A 20,018-nucleotide genomic window follows, 5' to 3' on the forward strand; every position below is an offset into this window, starting at 1 on the left:
ATACAAAGAGGAAGCAAAAATGTGTGACTTCCATTAAATTTAGTGGAATACTGAAATGGTCAAGTCTTTTTGAGAATAAGACTCCGCCCACCCCCCCATTCGTTAACTTTAAATTGCCACATACAAATATTTGGTACTAGATTTTAAGGATTTTTTTTTAATCTAAAACCAGTTAAGTTCTTGCATGTTTTAGTCCTTCAGAAACACTGCTGAATTGTGTTTTATTAAAATACTGTATAAAAGAAATTATTTGCTATTTCATGTCAAGGTTGTGGGGTGTTTCGGACAGTCTAGTGACAAAACTTGTGTCTCTCTTCCATCCACTTGCTTTCTATATCATGCCTGTCCTCATATAAGTACTGTATTTATTATATGTAATTTTTTAAATAAAACTTGCAACTCAGACTGTGTCATACAGCATTCTGTCTGTTGTGTTATACGGCTTTCTGTCTAAACCTTAGGATACCCATCTCAAAGTTTAGTTTTTAAAAAGTATTTTAGTTGTATTTAAATCTTACTGTTGACATTTGAAAGGTATCACAAACATGCTGCAAAATAACTTCAGAAAGTGCATCAATAACAGGCAAGAAAGAAATTTCCTTCCTTGTAAAGGGTAATAAGCTATGTGTAATTGCAAAAGGCCTTTCTATTAATTTATTTTTCAAGATTAATATATGCTACTATGAGAACTCTCAATACCAGATGAGAAACAGTCCAGCTAGGCTTCCAAAGGATTGAGTGCTTTTTCTGATACACATTTTGTGTGCTCACCTTCTAAATAAATCTAATGCTAAACTGCTGTAACTAAATCCAGTTAAAAGCAAGGTCTCCACTTGTGCTGTGCCTTAAGACGTGGAACAATTGTCATGTACCTTCTGGGTTGCTTCCCTACAAGTAGATTATGGGATCGCATCTATAGCTATCATAGGTACTAATGAAATCTAAACGTGTTATACTTACTACTACTGTGGTAATAAATATCATGCATTGATTCTTTTTTCTGGCTGTGGAGTGGTGGCAGATAATTCTGTGGTTCAGTCCTTCAGTCTCTGAGAGGAGTTCTGGTAAATTTAGTGAGGGATGATGTAAAGCCTTCTGATCAAACTGGGGGAAAATGTCTCTCTGTAACTTTATTTCCTCTTGTTACATTTTGATTTACCACATAAGCAGCTTCCCGTAAGTGAGTGGTAAGGTGTGCTTTGGCTTTACGTCAGGAGTTAAAGTGGGTAGGACTGGTGATAGCGTAAAGCTGTAGGTGGCCTTGGGAGCAGGGGTCTGGGGAAGGAAGGGGAGGAAATGGAAAGAATCCTCCAGCGTTGTTAATGGTGGGGTCATTGACAGTCACCTTGACCATCAAGCACAGGCTGATTCTCCTCCTTATGCTGGCAATCAGAGATTGACCCCTGTTAAGAGAGATGGGTGAGGGCTGAGAACTACCGTGTGCGTCAGTGAGACACTGAAAAGACAACTATTTTTAAGGTTGCTGGGAACAGATACCAGCTGCCAAATATTTTCCTGTGAACTCCAGCCCCAAATTACAATGTTGAAACTGAACAAGGGATCGTTCATGTCTAGGCACAGGAGAGAGAGGCAGGAAGCTGGTTTTCATTTCATTTTTGGAAGACTCTCATGAAGCTTTCAGTGTCTCTTTTGTTTCTGTAAATGTGGTTTCATTTCACCAGAAGTGTCCTTAGGTAAATAAATAAATACAATTCTAGAAACATCTCTGCAATTAAGCAAATCTAGAAAATGCCCTGAGGATCTTGTTCGGTACCTTGTCAATTCTAGGTTACTTGCATCTTGGAAAATGCATGATGGGATGTAAAAATTAGGTCAATCTTGCAAAATACATAGAAAACCTTCAGGTGGCCACAGACTCTCATGTACTTGAAAAATAACTCATTTCAGCAGCATTATTTCCTCTACTTCCAAAGCTTACCATGTGCCCAGTGGGTTTGGAATTCAGGGAGAAAGGGACATATGGTGCAAGGTTGTCTTTTATTATTATTATTGTTGTTGTTGTTGTTGTTGTTAGTATTATTATTATTATTATTTTGCCCCCGTTAACCAAATTCTCACACTAGAGGTTCATGTATGTACTGCTCATATCAAGAACAAATTAAGACTGAAGAAGTCTTCTGCTTTTCCAGGGAGATGATTTTTCTGCATCTATGCAACCCTCCCCTGGTAGATGCTGTATTTCAGAGCTTTAACTATAAAATCTTAATGAAAATAAAGGCAAAAAACATTGTATCCTGTATATGTCTCAAGAAATAAATGTAGTATCATTGCAGCCTGAAGACATAAAATGTATACTAAACGTAACACATATACTTATGTTTTTGCAGACTTGTACAAAGAAGTTTGCTATTACCACTGGAAGCTCAGACAATATGGATTACAATGATAAACTCTAGGAAATTTTCAGGAAACGTAGTTTTTCAAAATCTTTCAGTTTCCCCAAAACAGGGTCACTTCCTTCACTTGGCTGGGGGTAGCACAGGATGAAAAATAATTAAAAAAAACAAACAAACAAACAAAACAAACAAACAAACAAAAAAAAACCACTGGGGTCTGAACATGAAGTGTTGGTTTTGGCTGGGATAGAGTTAGTTTTCTTCATAGTAGCTGGTATGTTGCTGTGTTTTGGATTTGTAGAGAAGACAGTGCTGATAACACCCCGATGTTTCAGCTGTTACAGAGCTGTGCTCACACAGAGTCAAAGACTCTTCTGCTCCTCATGCTGCTCTGCCAGTGAGGAGGCTGGCGGTGCACCAGGGACTGGAGGGGACACAGAGGGGTCCCAAATGGACCAATGGGATGTCTTGTATCATGTTAAGTCATGCTCAGCACTAAAACTGGAGGGGAAAGTTTGATAGGGTGGTTGTCTGGGAACTAGCTGGGCATTGGTAGGCTGGTGGTGAGCAATTGTTTTTTGTATTACTTTTTCTCCTTGTTTCCTTTTTCTATTTTCTTACTAACCTGTCCTTTTCTGAACTTAGACAGTTTCTTATTTTTTTCCCTTCTGATTCTCTTCCTCCACCCTGCTGGGGGAGGATGAGGACAGTGAGTGAATAGCTGTGTAAGGCTTCATTGCCTACCAAGGTTAACTCACAAACCTTGAACAAAGGCATTTTGATTATTGCTGTAAGACTAGCTTCAGTTAGTGTACAGTGGTTGCTGAGGAGCTGAACTTATAAAGCACAGGTAATCGAAGTGTTGCTGTAGAGATGTATGTGTGTTGTAGTCTTTGAACTGTTCTGTGTGAACTTCTGCAACAGTGGGACACTGGCTTGCTGTGCAAGTGACACATGAATACAAATCATTGCCCTCTTTCCAATGGTATTTCCTCTTACAGCTGTCCTTCGTGCTTTGCTGGTGTATGTTTTCAAGGTTTTTGTGGTGTTTAGTAGCTTCTGATGTCTGAATCAAGCAGACAACTAATGCGGTGTCTTGCAAGTTATCAAGGAAAGTTAAATCTGGAAAGCTTTCTGACACCAAGATCAACCAGAGATCTTTTTTTTTTTAATTGAATCCTAAGTTTCATGTTTTGATGGAATTCATACAAGATTCTTGCGAATTGAAATCTCCCATATACCAGAAGACAGATCAAAAATGATCATCTAGATCATTAAGAAACTGTGCATGAGTATATGAGGCGGTGTAACTGTGTTTATTGTATGTATAAGTGAATGTATATGCATATATGTATATGGAAGTGTATGTTCACGCTTTAAACATCTAAAATGTTCTTTAGCACATACAATGCTTAGTGAAACAAATTATGGGTTAATCTGGATGCTTTCCTTTTAGTCACTTCTGAAATTAATGTTTTCCTCTTTAAAAAAGGAAATGATGAATAAAAATGGATCTTAGAAACCTCACGTTACGTCTTGATTTTCACATTCTACTCAAGACAAAAACATGCTACTAATGTCTTCTGATGATAGTAAATCAATGCTGGTGAAAGTTAGAATTTCTATGCTGTAAGAGGTTTTACTGTTTTATTTTCATAAATACTCTTACAGAATTTTATAATAATGTTTGCTCAAAAAGAATTGCCAGACATGCCAATAGCTGCTCTAGCACTGACTTGTAAGATAGAGATGCATGTGATCAAATACTATGGAAGCCTATACTTACTTAGCATTTATACAGTTTGCTGATAAACAAGAATGTCTCACGGGTCCAGAGTATGACAGAGTCAGAAATAAGAAGTGAGTGTTTAATTATTCAAGTTTAAAATATCACTGCTACTTATGTGCATAAACATTTATATGAACTTCATTATTTTTTTCCAGACATCTTATCACTGCTTGTTTTTTTTTTTCAAAGAAATATTTTTCAGAGAAATATTCATGCTACAAGTGGTCTTCAAAAAAAGGTCTTCAAAAGACGTCAAAAAGTCTTCAAAAAAGGTCTTTTTGTTGTTACAAACATCTGACAATTAGTCTTTCTCATTTATAAGGGTCAAGTTGGGTTGACCGAAGTGTTGGCAAGATAACTGATTATCTGGAAATTTAAAAAAAAAGTCAGTGTTGCTTTAACCTAGCAGTACCCCTCCCTGCCCCTCACCCACTGGCCCACTGCTCTGGTTAAGCCATGAGCAGACAGGAGCAGACAATTGAGAAATGAGTTTCCTGTAATTAAGTTTCTGTGACTTAGTCCTTGACTTGAGGGTCCCCAGTGAGTGGGCAGATTATTTGCTTTACTGCTGCCTTTTCTGTCAAACCCTTTTGAGTCAACACTTACATTTATAAATTTCACTGGTTGCTTTGTGCTCTAGGGAGGGAAAAAAAAAAAAAGGCAAAAAACCCACAACACTACCTTGAAGTCCTACTGTTGCAAAGATGTAGGGGTGTGTACATCACACAGGAGGAATAGTTTTTCAAGAAGCTTGTGTGGCTCTCAAGGAGTGGTAGACAAACAAATTAAAACAAGAAACCCCACCACGATCCGCATATAACTTTCTTAACTGTTTTCCTACGGCAAAGCTATTCTATTCTATTTACAATGGATGCATTTAGAACAATGCACTATGTCAATACCAGGAAGTGGATTGAGTGTATTTCTGTTTTAGCTTGCAAAGGAATTAGCATTTGTTCTGCTCATGTTTGCTGAAAAGTCACTCTTAAACTTGTGGTATAGTTAACACTTGGCAATTAGACTGACAGAAGTACCTCACCCCTTGTGTAAATTCATCTTCTCACACTTGGAGAGCGGTTGCTGTCATTCAGTCACTGCTCGTAATGGTATTTGGATCTGGGCAATTGGTCATTTGCAAAAATTTAGGGGAATGTTTGTAGGTTTTTCATCATGACTTATCCGTCTTAGAGAATTAAAAACAGTGATTTTGATAATGTTTTTTTCCTTTTTGGTAGCATAAGAAAATACTTCTGATATTGAATGGCTTTCATAACAATGAAGTGCTTTATCCTGTGGACTTCTGAGATATATATATTTTGGTCATGATACCTTTGACCAGCTCTTTGTAACATGATGTTTACCTTGGTAGCCACTTGGAAGGCTCTTACACTCAAAGTTTTTGAGGTATCTGTCAAATGCCTCCTGAGCAGTAGTTAGAAAGTTATACAGATGTGGGAACCTTTATTAGGTTTCTCCAGTCAGCTTGTCTGGTTGCTTTGCTGTGCCTTAAAAAGCAGAAATCTTTGTAGGGAAAGATGTGAGGAAGTTAACCTCCCCCAAACACTTCTTCCTTCCCCTTGCCCACCCTATCTCCATTCATTAAGCAAGTTCCACATATTCCCCCATCTGGGATCCTTACTGTCTTTGTGCTTCATGCTAACATCCTAAAGGAAACTAATGCTACGCGGGTGCTCTGTAAACAGACACTAACAAACGTCAGTGGACAACAAGTTGGTATCATTGCAAGCTTTCTGATAGGATCAGCAGTGTTTTTCCTTGCATTGCCTACCTGATGACAATAGCAGGAGCCTACCAGTTGTTACTGTTATTTATGGTAAGTCTCGTTTAGTTTTATAATTTCTCAGACATATGTTTGTATGTTATTTTGGCCATAATAGGTAGCATGTTGCAGTGGAAGAACATGCAAGTACAGCCATGTAGATCTGTAGACTGCCCAATGAATCTTCAAATATTAAAGTCCACTTCAAATGAGTGAAGAAAATAGCCTAATTTCTGCCTCCAAAGTTTTCTAAGACTGATTCCTGCATTGCAGGAATCCCAGGGTAAGGACACTTAGCAAGGAAGTGCTATAGTTAGGGAGAAATTTGCCATTGCACTTTATTATTAATATATCCCTTTTTGAGAAATAAAATAATGTTGGCTTCTGTCTGCATACTAAGAGAGGTTGGCACATTTTTTTTTTTTCTTTTGAAACATTAGTTGTAATGCATAATGACTGTTGTCATAACTCTTTTGGGAAATTTGGGCTAGCTCTAGTGCACTGGGCTTGAATAATAGTAACAGCCAAAACAAAAATCAGTGCTCTGTACTGCTTGCAGCTTTGTGCTCTATAGCACGGCTCAAATTCCCTGGTTGTGTTATGATGTGTTACACCACAATATTGAATCATTTTACTTTTTCTTTTTTTTTTTTTTTTTAATCACTTTGACTATCTAAGTCACTGGGCCATGCTGGGTCCTACTTTCTTTCTCAGCTGCCAACAGGATGTTATCTGGCTGTGCCCTTCAAGCTTCCTGAGGTCAGTGGAGTGGAGAGGGGAGTGGGCAGCAGTGACTGTTGCTGCCTTGATCTCAGGCAGTGAAGGGTGGTGACAGGCAGACTGTGCTGGACGCTGTGAAATGTTTGAGTACAATAAAATCTACTCTTCTCCAGAATGGTGGTTGAATCACAGATCACAAAGGTTTGCTATTAACTGGTACAATGACTTGTTCTTCAGGTGCCCCGCAGTTTCCTTGGTGCTCTGGCCGGTTGGTGCCCAGTCAGAGATTGGTGTTCCAGTCATCTGCTAGTTACATCCCTCTAACCAGTGCAGCAGAATATTGTGGCCCGAACTGTTTAACCTTGAACTTTGGAAAATAGTATGCTTTTTTCCTTTTTTTTTTTTCCCCTTAGTATGTATTGATAATCCCATATTTAAAGAATTACATTTGCTTTTCTGTCTCAGCGGTAATTAATTCTTCAGTCTTAAGTACTTAAGACATGTAACATTTGAGTTTGATGCACTTTTTGCTTTTGTATGAAAAGTATATTGTTATAAAAACCATATCATCACTTACAAACACTGTGCACATATTAAATAGCCAGCTATGACAAATATGAAATACTGAATGCAGCTTCCATGGAACAATCCAATGTGATGTCATGAGGAAAATCAGGTTGTTTCTTTAAAGCTCTTTTGAATGCTAATGGTACAATTTATTTCTAAATTTATGTACCAAGATGAGAAAAATCTGAAACAATTCAAATGTTTCTGAAGGAGCAAAGGTTCCTTGTTAGAGCAAACAAACAAGGTGTGCTGATTTTCTGTATATTTTAGTGTAAGTATTCCTTTCAGATGCTTTTTAGAACAGGTTGGAGATTACCTGGTTCTCCCAACATTTTTTTTTTTTTAAGTGTTTACATTTAAGCTGTGATCTGTGACTTGAATGTTAGCCTGAATTATAACTGAGGTTTCATATCCCGAGTAAAATATTGCCAGTGCTTTGTTTCTGTTGCATTGCTCTAAATTGTTTACATGCAGCACAGCGCAGCAGTGATGGGGGCCGGAGTGCTGCAGTTGGCGTGGCTGAGCAAGGTGGGACGCATCCAGGGCGCTGTTGCCTCCCCAATTCCTGTGCTAGCAGTATGTTCCTCCTTGTTCTGCCCACCTGCATTCTCCCAGAAACAGATGAAACCATCTGTTTAGCTTGTTGTTTGTCACACCTGATGGCTTTTCATCCTTTCTAGTTGAATGTTGGGGCTTCTAAGTTTTAAAGAGTGGATTCTTTGGAAGACTCCTCTCTCAGCCCTTTGTTTTCCTGCAGTTCATGCACTTCATAGCCCCTAGGGAAGCCATTGCAGGTTTAAATTCTCTTCTCATCTTCAAGAAGAGTTGGACTGCCATTATTGTTCTCAGAGAAGACCCAGGATAGAAGATACACTGTGATAACTCTAATACTGTAATCATGCATGAGCATGACCTGGAGTGAAAATGGAGAAGTCCTATTCTGTGATCACAGATGTTAGGTGTATACTTTGCATCTGCTCCTTCTAGGTCAGGCATGATAGCAGTTGCTTCTCTTGGGATCTCTTTATGGGAAGACTTTGTCACCAAACAGAACAGTCACTTTTTGTTAAAGTGGTTACTGTGTATTAAATTACTGTTCAGCAGTACCTAGAGCATCCTAAAGTGATGCAGTCATCATGGAAGTTGTTATCCTAGAAAACATTATATAAATTAGTTTCCTTTGCCAGTCTCTTTCTGGGCTTGGGAGGTTTTTTATGTTTGTGTGTGTTTGTGTGTTGTTGCTTTTTTATGACTGTTATGTGATAGTCATATGATTACACGATTTGTAGTGTTCTCCAGACTGTTGTGTGGAAACATGAACAACAAAGATCTCCAAACTTCTTCCAAATGCACAGGGTTAATATATAGAAAATGAGCAAAAGTAGCAGTTAAAGTTAATCTTTCTGTCAGTGTTAATATTTGATTTTCCTTACAGTAATAGGATGTAAAATACATTTAATTACTTTAAAGTCAGTTGTTTTTTAAATGAAAGTCAGTTTTCATACCCCTAAAAGTGCTTTTCCCTTTTTGAGATTTCTTCCATATTTTATCTCGCTGCTTTATTCAAGTGGAATGCTAAAATTTGTTTTCAGATTCATTGATTTCTCCCTCCCCAGCCATTTTTCTTCCAAACTACTTTAAAGGACATTGAAGGATAAGAGGGAAAAATTGATTGCTTACTGCCAGTTAGAGTGAACTGCAACTCTTAAGATAAATTAGATTATGAAGGTTACATTCTTTTGTCTTGAGGTGAGTGCAGCCTTAAAACCAGGAGATCCAAAGTGGTAAAAATAAAGATATGATGACTATGCCCTTTCAGCTACAGAGCCAGCACAGTAATTATTTTACTGCTTTACTCTGAAGAACTTTGACAAGTGCTATGTAGTTAGCAAATTAATGACTGCTAATGTTCATTAATATTAATTATCATGTAAGTGTTGCATTTTTCCCCCCCCTTTTTTTTTTTTTTTTTTTTTTTTTTTTTTTTTAGATCTTTCAGTCACCTAATTACATGTCTGGCAGTAATTTCAGGCTATGCCAGTAACAATGGAAGTGGGCTTAGAGGCCTTGATATATCATAAATTTAGAGAGATTAATAGAGAGAAAATCTTAGCTGTTAGGTTTTGCTTTTTTAATTGGCTCCCTATAGTTTAATTTAGCTTAAAAAGGGGGAAATTGCTGCCTGCTGACGGACAAGAAGGGAACTAGCTTTGAAGTTTTATGAGCAATAAAAAATTAATAGAAACTTTTTGCATGTTTGAGTGATACGTCAAGTGATTGAAGTCAACTTCTTGAAGCGTCAGCAAACTGGCAGCCTGGTTACAGCACTACTGAAATACTTTCTGACCACAGAAGGCAAAGATGGGGAAAGGTGGGAGACTGGGTCCTGTTTTATTATTTCCAGGTCCATTAACAGTCCAGGCAAAAGAGTGAACACGTAGGAGGCTTTTATTCTTTAAATTAAAACCACATTATGTTCTGGTAGCTGATTTGGTCAGAACATGCTGTAAAAACTGATTGTGTAGTTCAAGACATGAAAAATTAGCGAATCCTTTGAAAATAGCAAATGTTCTTAGTTGTGGCTTTTCTGGAACAGTACTTAATATAAATGCCATTACACACATCTTGGCAATGGTCCCCACAATATGTATTTTATAGAATAATTTAAGATGGACACAACTTGCAGGTGCAATGCACAATTTTCATATGCACAGAACACAATCTGTACTTCAAGTGATGGAAGGACTAAGAAACAGTTTAATGTATAAGAGCCTGAATATAACCTCTATCCTAGCAAGTCTGAGTCTCGTGGTTCACCAGAAAAGAAAATCAGTCCAAGTTGTTTGGGTTCTGTTATGTCTAGTTTATGTCAAGATAGTTAGGAACCACATGCTTCGTCTCAAGTCTGTGTTTGTAGGATGGGTTGGTTATCAGTTTCTGTAGTTGTAGTTTTCACTGCTTAAAAATTTGTGTTGATGGTTAAGTCTTATCTCATGAGAGAGTCTGTCTTTCACAATAAAAAGCATTATTTTAAGAATCATGTAAAGTATGAGGCTAATCATTAGGGAATTTTGCCTTATGTCTGGCCAGGAGATGGTTCAGTCTAGTCATGTCGAAAGCAGGCCAGCATTTCTAAAGCTGGGATGTCCTGTCTTGAATGTTTTTCAAAATTAAATATATAGTTCACAGTCAGCAGGAAATCCTTGAGGAAGATAGGACTGTGCTGTGACTCTCACAGAAAATGGCTGTGTTTCAAGGTTTGTCCCTGATGAGGATCCCTACCCAGTGAGACAGTCTTTGTTAAGATTAGATCCCAGCCCTAAGAGCTGTGTAGTCATTCCAAAGGAAACATAAGAGGGCCTGTTTAGGGCCATAAGTGTAATTATGTGTAAATACATTTTTTTTCTCTCTGATTGTTTTTCTCCACATTTGAACACTAGCAATATAAATTAATTTTATTTAAAGGCTGTCTGAAGCTTTTGGAAATGATAGGCTTGCCACTTTCCAAAGAAGTGGCAGCATTAATTACAGGTGCTGGTCTGCTCTTATGGCAGCTGGCTTTCAAATAGGAATTTGAAGGTGTCCAAGAATTGCCCCCTCCTCAACCTGACCACACAAATATTTTGTGAGCTGCTAAAACAGGCAAAGTATTTTTAAAGATTCATTCTGCTCACAGCTGTTAGCCAGAATATCCCCCCAAAAGACAGAAAATTTTATTGAGTTTGAAGTCCGTCATAAACTAGTTGCTCACTTTTCTATTCAGAAATAATTATGAAGAATGTCCTACTTTTAATACAAAACAATATATATATATATATAAAATATAGTTTAGTCCTGCTGCTTGTCATCCCCTCTCATTTCCAGCTCTCAGAATTAAAATCAACAACCCTATCTTTTCATGTGCCTGGACCCATTTATCTGGAATCCTGTGTTAACAGAGCACTATTCTACCAGCCCTCAAAGCGGTTGGTTCTTGCTATTTAAGGAGCCATAGGTGAGTGCATGAAACTATATGGCTGAGTTGCATTGCAGGATTCAGGTTTTAGGCTGCATCGTAAAACGATATGCAAGTGGGATATACAAATATCAAGTATTTGGCTAGTTGTATGTTTATTGATAATGTGCATTTGATGAGGTATTCAGAAATATTTTAAGCAAAGAGTTTCATAAGTAAAGTGCTGAAGAACAGTGCCTGCACTTCATATGGCCAGGTCTAATGTGGTAGAGAACTTAACTTGAGTTACTGGGTTACAGTTCTTTAACTTTTACTGCAAGATTGCAAGCTTCATGACTACAGCTATCATAGCAGGTACTGATAGCTTTTGAAAAAGTCTTAGGTTTATGCCTTTTTCTAGAAATAAAGCTTGTTTATTGCACAAGCTTGCTAGTTTGGAAGTGTATTGAGAGTTATTTTTGGCCTTCCCCCAGAGCTAAAGTTGCTCACAATGATATGAAAAGTTTTATCTGATGTGGAGAAACAGCAACTGGAACTCACAGTGCATCCTTCATGGTGCAGTGTGATTCTGGGGAAAATGCTCTCCATAACAGTTCCAGTAACTTATATGTTAAGTCTGGCTTTCCAGACTTAACATATAAGATGTTAAGCCTGTATTTAAGTCTTCAAAGTTCTGATGAGAATAAAAATTGGCGTACAAGCTTTTAAAAGTTCATGAATTTAAAAGCCATGGCATTATTTCTGTGACTGAAGTCATTTGGATACCAAAACTGAAGCAGACTTGCACTTATCTATGGTGGGAAAATGTCACTGTATTGTTATTGCTTCTAAATACAGACAAATAACGTCCTTTTATAAAATTGTCAAAGTTTATAGGTGTATTTACTTTACAGCTACTTTTATAAGTTACCCACACCCTTCTCTGAATGTGAATAAAGGAACTGGAAAGGACACACTGATAATGTCATACCAGGAAATCTTTAATGTAAAATACAGAGGACATGGGGGGGTGGGGGGCGGGGCAAGGAAAAAGCTTGAAGGGGAAAAGGGGAAGGGGAAAAAAGCATGTTGAAGGTAATATGTAGAAGGAAAAAAAAATTACCTTTGGTTCTGTGAGTTATTTACTTTTTTCTTTTAAGTTTGAGGATAAATGATACAACATGGGTTGCCTTTGACATAAGTCAATAAACACACATGTAAGCTCTGATATACAGGGTGACTCCTTAGTTCCATGTTTGAGCCTTTGTAATTCTTTTAGAAATTAATGTGGATTAAAAACCAGCAGAGGGAAACAAATGAACAAACATGTCTTGCAGAGCTGAAAGTACTGCTGTTGACCAGACTAGAACCTGCCTAATCTTTTTCTGCTAAGTCATAGATTCTGGCAAGTTTCCTCAAGTCTGGATGTATTTTGCAGACTTAGTGTGTTACTAAGTAATGATATATCGAAATCCAAGTTCAAACATTTCAGCCTATAACTATTTTTACAATCTGTAGAAAAGCACAACAAATTGGTATTTCAGTTTATATATTGCATATAGTTTTCCTTACAGTATGTTCTGTATATTGAAGTAGCTTTTCCACTTAAGCGTCAAATTCTGCTACTGTGTATTTCAGGTGAAACTTTTTTTTTTTTTTAACAGGTAAATGCTATTTCTACTCGACTGTGTATAGTAACATTTGTTAAATTATTATCAAAACATAGTCACCTTCCTTCTAACTTTTTTTTTTCAAATCAACAATATTTTGTGAAGTCTTTGTTCAAAGTGTTTAATCTAACTTTCACGTGTAATGCTTCTGCAGAAGGGGATATCCTCATCTTAAATGAATTTATAAAGAACAGCAAAATCATTACATATGAGGCGTTTTATATTTGCTGGGGGTTATTTGAATACTTTTGATGCTTTTTTTTTTTTAATATAAAGTGAAAACTTAAAATGTTAAGCAAACCTAAGCTCTTTCTTTATGGTTTTGATTGTAAATGTTAATTGATTCTTCTTCAAAGCCCAGTGTTAGATTTTTGGTGTCCACAGCAGTGATTCTTTTTGTCGATAAAAGTAACACATACTTGGATTTGATGCGTAGGCAAAAAGGCAGAAAGTTTTGTTTGTTTGTTTTTTAATTTTAGGTTTTGGTTTAAATGAGTTCTGTTTTAGCTCAGGGAGATATGTGGGCTTTCTGATGGGAAAGATCACTAGAAGTTTTTAAAGCCTGCAAGGACTTTAGTTGTTCAAGCCCATTTTCTGCGTAATGTGTCCTTGGGAGATGGTGTGAATTGCAAAGGTTTTTTTCTACTATATCATACTGTAGAAGGAGATGTAGTTTTTAAAGCACAAACTTATGCTGAAGAATCAAGCATGATAAAAAGAATTTACCCCCACTTATGTCACCAATTCAGTCATTTTTCTAGACTGAACATGTCAGTGTATTTAGATTCCAACAGTAAGCTTTGAAGAGAAGGTTGTCGCCCTCAGACAGGCACTTATGGGCTATGTAAGTTGAAAAGATCAAGATCCTTTTGTCTTTTGGTATGATGCAGGCTTTCTGACAGTAAATCATTCTCATGCCTTATTTTGCACTCCTCACAATTTTTCAGTGTTCTTTTTGAAATGTAAGTGCTAGGGCTTGACTATGTTTGAAGCCTGCCCTTCTTATTTCTCTTGAGGTAATCATCATTTCCGTACTGTCACTTGATTAAGATGTTTAGGATTACTTGTAAATAAGGGAAAACTGGTCTTGTAACAATTTGGAATTAAACAGCACAAGCAGAAACTTGACGGGGTTATATACTGCCATATTCCTAAAATAACTTGAAAGGTTATAGAAGAAAGCTACTGTCTCATTAGTAGATTACACACTGTTAGACTTAGGCACCCAAGTAAAACAAAAGTTGACTTTATTTATTTCCCACAAGAAATCCACTTGGAACAGCCTATTCTGTACTCCTAGTTGGTGCAGATGTTAGGAATTCCTTTCTGCTGACATGGAAGAATGGCTAATCCAGGTCCGTCAGTACCTTGTAATTAATGCACATTCTTTTTTTTCATCTTAGGTAAGAAAAAGGGAGCAATCACTCATTTAAAGCTCTGAGCTGGTCTGAAGTGATTTTGAAGGTTTTGAATGGAGTTCAGGTTGCAGAGTAAAAGTGCACAAAACTACTAAATAGCAGAAGCCTCTCTTACATAAAATGTTTAAATATAGATTTTTTGAGGGGATATGCAGGGGAAGAGGTCTTTTTTTTTTTCACTCTTTATCTCTTTATTTTTCTTCTCTGTACTTTACAGGCAAAATCTTATATTAAGTAGCCATCTTTCAGGGTATTTGAAGGGGTTAAGGGAAAGCAAGATATATAAAAGCTACTTTGAGCTCAGTTTGTTACCTTGAACTTCGGATGTTGTTGATATACCAGACATCTATGATCACAGGTATTTTAGCAGATTTATAATCTGAACTATGAATGACCAGATAGGAAATGATCCTGTAATTAGGGGAAACAGTGCTGAACCTGATGACTTAATGTCTCTTTAAATCACACAGTTGTAGCTGTTAGTCTTTAACTATCCTGAGGTCTTTTCTCAGTACCTTGGCAGAGTACTTTAAAACCCTGATAATCAGATTGGCCAAGCTTTAGAAAGGAAAGCAGGTTTCAGTGTTTCTGATTTCCTTTCTGCTGCGCCTCACCAAAGAAGTGCCTCCTGGCTGAGAAACATTGCTTCAGTAGAGCAGGAGGAGAATATATTGATGTCTCTGCTTTAGATATCTTCCTGCCTTTCTACATATATGTTGTGTTGAAAATATCAATAACCATGCAATGGAGGGGTTTTAGGTGTTTCTGTATAAATGTCAGTGAATCTAAACACCAATCAAAGCTTGATAAAGAGGTCAGATCTTTAAATGGGGGGGTTGGGGGGGATGTATTCCAAAGAAAATAATTCTAGTTTACTAAACAGATGGGAAAGGTCTTCAGTTCTTGTGTGTGAGCCCAGAACTCTTTTTTTTTTTTTTTTTTTTTTGATTAGTATGAAAACACTATGAAGCTCATTCAAAAGTGAAACGGGTTTATCTGAGTGGAAACTTTGAAAGCCAGGCTCATAAGTCATCAGTGAAGGAATTCCTAAAAGTCATGCAAGAGATCTCATTTTCAAAAGCAGTCAAAACAAATAAACAAAACCCCTACCACTTTCATAATGTTACACAGTTGTATAGATTTAATGTGTATGTACAAATGAATAATTTGAAGAAGCAGAAATATTAAGTGTGTTTTCACATAGTATGTCTGTTAATCTTCCTCATATGACAGTGATTAAAATGATATTAAAATAACGGCTCATAAATTTGTTGTGGACTTAGTCCTAATTATGAGTTACATGGCCAAAGTTCCTTTTTTCTTCATTCAGATTCTCCAAGTAAGCTATTCTTACTAAATATCTGTGATATTTAAACCCTTTACATCTTTTCACCTGCTCCCCTCTATTGCACGTGTCATGTGTCTCCCCTCCCCCCCCAAAAATGTAGTCAATTCATTGTAAATGATGGAGGCATCTCTACGTCTTGTTTTTTTTTGTTTGTTTGTTTGTTTTTTTTTTCCTGTAAGGATATGACACTTTCTTTTGTGATTTCAGGTTGCATACCAAATTGTAATTTAAAACTGCTAGGATTCTTCTTTATTAATATTGGATGCTAAAAGCAGTGTACTGTTAAATAGTCTGATGCAAAAAATGTAGGGGTATTTGAAATGCCACATGAAATAAAGCTGGTGAATCACTGTATATTTACCACTATGTTTAGTTCTACAGTTAAAATTGATGCACTACTTTTGGTTAAAAGTGCTAAAGAAATTGCCTTTAATTCTAATTTTCTGCTTAAAACATGTCCCTTTTGAAAGAGTAATACCTTGCCCTGTAAGCTGAGTAATTTAGGCTGATCAGTGAGCCACCAGCTTTGAAAACATAACAACAAAATCTGAAGAAACTGTGTCCTGAGGCAAATACACACCAAAAATCTACTTGTTATCTTTGGGTCACACTCAGTTGGCCAGCAGTCCGTCCAAGTCCCCGCGGCCACCACTGTTGAACCCTGTCACTCCTTACCCAAGGCCTAATCTCCAAATTTGTCATTAAGAACATTAGGCTTTTGTCTTAATTAGCCATGGGATGGTTAAGCAATCTGTGAGCCGGTTGAAAGCAGTCATCTTTGTACGCTTACGTAGACCCTGTTCTATTTCCAGTTTATTTACATGATTTTCCAGGACTGTGTGGAAGACTCTGATTCTCAAGGTGCTTTGTGTGGAGGAAGGAAGATATTGCTGCATGCACCTGGTTAAAACCGGGGCCCAGCTGAAAATCCTTTATAGGACTTGCATTATTACATACTGTGTTTCCCTCTTCCTGTATCCGGTGAGAGGCTCCAGCAGCACAGCTGGATTTTGCAGAGGTACCCGCATGTATGAGGAGGTATCTGAGGTGGTGCTGAGTCACACCAGGAGGGTCATGGGCTTGTTTTGGGCTTGTGAGGACAACTGCCCTGTTGTATGACTGTGGCACAACACCTTAATATCGCTGTGATGTGTCCTTGTGCTGCAATATGATTATGACTGGTAGCACAGAGTAGTCTGCTGAAGCTCATTCAATGTATTTTAAGATGCTCTGAGATGTTAGAGCAACACTTTGTGTTTGAGTGAGATGTGAAGTGGAACATCCAGAAAACTTTTATACTGGATATGCCATTTCTCTGCTTTAAAAATGAAGAAAGTTTTGAAACGGTTCCTGTAAGCTGTGCTGCCAATAAAAGTGATTCTAGCACTAGTATAGATAAAACATAATTTTAAAGTGCTTATTGCAAGAGAAACCAGGATATTTGGACTCAGTACTGCAAATTTATCAGAACAATGCATTTAAACAAATGCATAGGCTTAAGTGATTGAAGCATTGCATAGATTCAGAGAGGCTGACATGCCCGAGGCTAGGCACTTGTGTTTGGTTTCTTACATTTCAGGAAAAAGGATATGATTTCATGTTTCATCTTAGCAGGTAAGAAGAAACAGTAGTCCTATATTCATCTACCTTTGCTTGCTTTCCCATGATATTTCAGGAGCAAATTCAGCAGGAAACAGTTTTTTATTATTATTATTGTTTTTAATACAAAGTGCTTAGCCATCTCTGAGCCAACTTGCTGTGGAGCTTTGCTGTTAATCATCCATGTCAGTTACAAACATTATGCAGGGAAAACCATATTCAGTGCTGTGGATTTGTCCAGCACTTATCAATGTGGAGGCTGAATTCAAGATTAATTCAGCGCTGAGTAATGTGTTCTGCCTTGTGTGCACTTAAGAAGTGAATTTAGTTCATTTTCCCTCTCTATTTCATTAGCTCGGTGCTGATGAAGTAATGGAGCTTATGGAATCGAGCAATGAAAACATGCTTCGCCTCTGAAGTAAATGAGGGGTTGTTCCTCTTCCAGCCAGGGCAATGTGATACTTCTAAGGCTGTGTTGCGTAAGGATGTAAATGATAGCTGTACACAGAACCACACGCACGGCCTGCGGAGCAGAAGTGATGTTTTTGTTGGCTTGAGGGCTAGGCTTTGAAATCTGCGTGTGCGTACTTCCTTGCCTATAATACTTAAACAAGTCTCTGACTTGCCTGAGGATCCTGATAGGAACTTGACTGTATTATAGGGAACCCATAAGGAGGAATGTTAACTTATCTTGGGGGAATTTCCTCATTTTTATTTTTTTTTCCATTCAGTACTTAGTGTTTCATTTTGCCCACCTCCTTTCTCTTCATGCTTGCCAGATCTTATCCAGAAGCAAAAAAAGAAGCTTCTGTCAATCATATCTTTACAGACTAGTGCCTCTTCACTGCCACAAGGCTCTTTAATGACTACTGCTACTATTGTTAAAGGAAGTGGTTATTTGCAGCTGGAAAAAGGTAAGTTCTGAGTAGGACAGAAAACTGAGGCTGCAGTATCATTAGCAGAAGAAAGACGGGTAGCATTTTATTGACAGATTAAACTGTCGCAGTTTGGAGGAGTCATACATCAAGGGGGAAATATACATATATGTGTATGAGGGAAATATATATGTTATATATATGTGTGTGTGTGTGTGTGTGTGTATTCCTGGCTATTTACTTTGAAAATGCATCCATAAAGGGTGGCAGAACAGAGACCCTGACCTTACTTCAGGGGTTGAGAAGTGACATAGAGGAGTGCATTTGTACGCTGCAAATAAGTGGGTTTTTCATGAAAAAGTGCTTCTTCTCAAAGTCCTAGGATTGTATATACCACTTCCTTGGTATATTTTTTGTCTATATATACAATGCAGTGCACAGTTTAGCTTATCCTTCATACAACAATAATTAAATAAAACCTGTGATTATGATTTGTGCTTTCTAAAGCTGTACTCTTTTCTGTCTGAAGCAGTGAAAATAGCAGCTCTGATTTTAAGGTGTATTCTCAGTGGATTTATTTTTTTTCTAGCAGTATTTGCTCAGTGGTTTATATAATCCTGTTTAAAAGTTTTTTGCTTACTCGAGCATGTTCTATCTGGCTATCATTGTTTCATCATTCATTCATAACTGAGAAACTTAATACTGAAATCAAACAGTTTCAAACTTGGACAAGGTTTTTTGTCATTCTGTTTCTATTTCACTTTGTGCAAATAGGTAGTACTTTTGTTGTCTGTTCTGTAGCTAGCAATTGCACTGAAAGCATTTGAAGCTAATTTTCATACAGAGTCAACATTCTGTGGTTAGAAGGGCTTAATTAGTTCAGATACCTTTAGTGCTGGCGTACCTCCTTATCTTGAAAGCAGTATCCACTAACTAATCCTTTATTTGTGTTGAGCTTTGGAATTTCCCTTGAAATGCCTTTTTGCAACCTTGCAATATAAATGGGAAGTGAACAGACTGTCAGGTAAAAGTGAGGTTGGAGGTAATCAAGTTGTTAATGTATGTTAATAGAAGTTTCTTCTCACTGATGGCAGACTGGGTGCCTGTGATTAACCTCAGAAAGAATGCTAATGTGCTTATTCCTGGTGTGGTTTATTATCCTTTGCTGTACCATTTGAAAAAAAAAAAAAAAAAAGAGGAATCTTTTCTTGTATTTATGCATGTGAGGACTGAATTTGTTAATCAGATGTCCAGGACTGTGTTTTCAGCACTAAAAAGAAGTGAATTGTTAAACCACAATAGCTAATTTGTGATAGCAATCTCAGTGTGAAATCCTAGTGGGCAGGTAGATTTTCTTCCTCTAAAGCAAGCTGAGATCACAGCGTATTCTCCAATTCAGCTTGAACAAAACAGTAGCCTGTTTCTGTCTTATGATGATGGAACCAACTCAGCTTTACTCTCTTGGCATAGAAAGGTATCATTTTATTTTGTTTTTGGTAAATGCTTAGCCCCATTGTAAAATGTTCTTTCAGATTACAAGAATAAAGGGTAATCCTAGAGAATCCTGATAGAGTTGGCTGAAAAAGAAAATCTGTAAAAACCATTATATTCTATTTCTCAGGTTTCTGGTTTTATAATAGTATATCATTGCACTTGAGAGTATCATGTCATAGGAAGAGAAAGGGAATGTGTCAAAAGTTACTGCTTTCTTCTTTCCGTATTGTGAGCTTTAAAGATTGTGTTTTGGACCAGTGTAACTGAAGTACCCCTGACAAACTCTGTCCAATGTTCTGCTGAGGTCTAACTACTCAGGCTAAAAAAGAATCTTTGTCCTGGTCATTAGTTTAAAGAAAAGAAAGTTGGGAGCCGAAGTGCAAATGTGAGGTTTGCAGTAAAGTGGTGGAGAGAGTGAAGACCCTGGGAAGATGATGCCAGAGGCATCCATGGAAGGTTCTGTGGAT

General features: G+C 37.3%; 1 protein-coding gene across 9 annotated transcripts in view; it reads left to right on the forward strand.

Annotated features, from left to right (window-relative positions):
- PLEKHG1 (pleckstrin homology and RhoGEF domain containing G1) overlaps window positions 1-20,018 on the forward strand; it is a 198,749-nt gene that overhangs the window by 102,076 nt on the left and 76,655 nt on the right. The window lies entirely within an intron of this gene.

The sequence above is a fragment of the Anas platyrhynchos genome, chromosome 3, assembly GCF_047663525.1.
Source record: "Anas platyrhynchos isolate ZD024472 breed Pekin duck chromosome 3, IASCAAS_PekinDuck_T2T, whole genome shotgun sequence".
In the NCBI taxonomy this organism is placed as follows: Eukaryota; Metazoa; Chordata; class Aves; order Anseriformes; family Anatidae; genus Anas; species Anas platyrhynchos.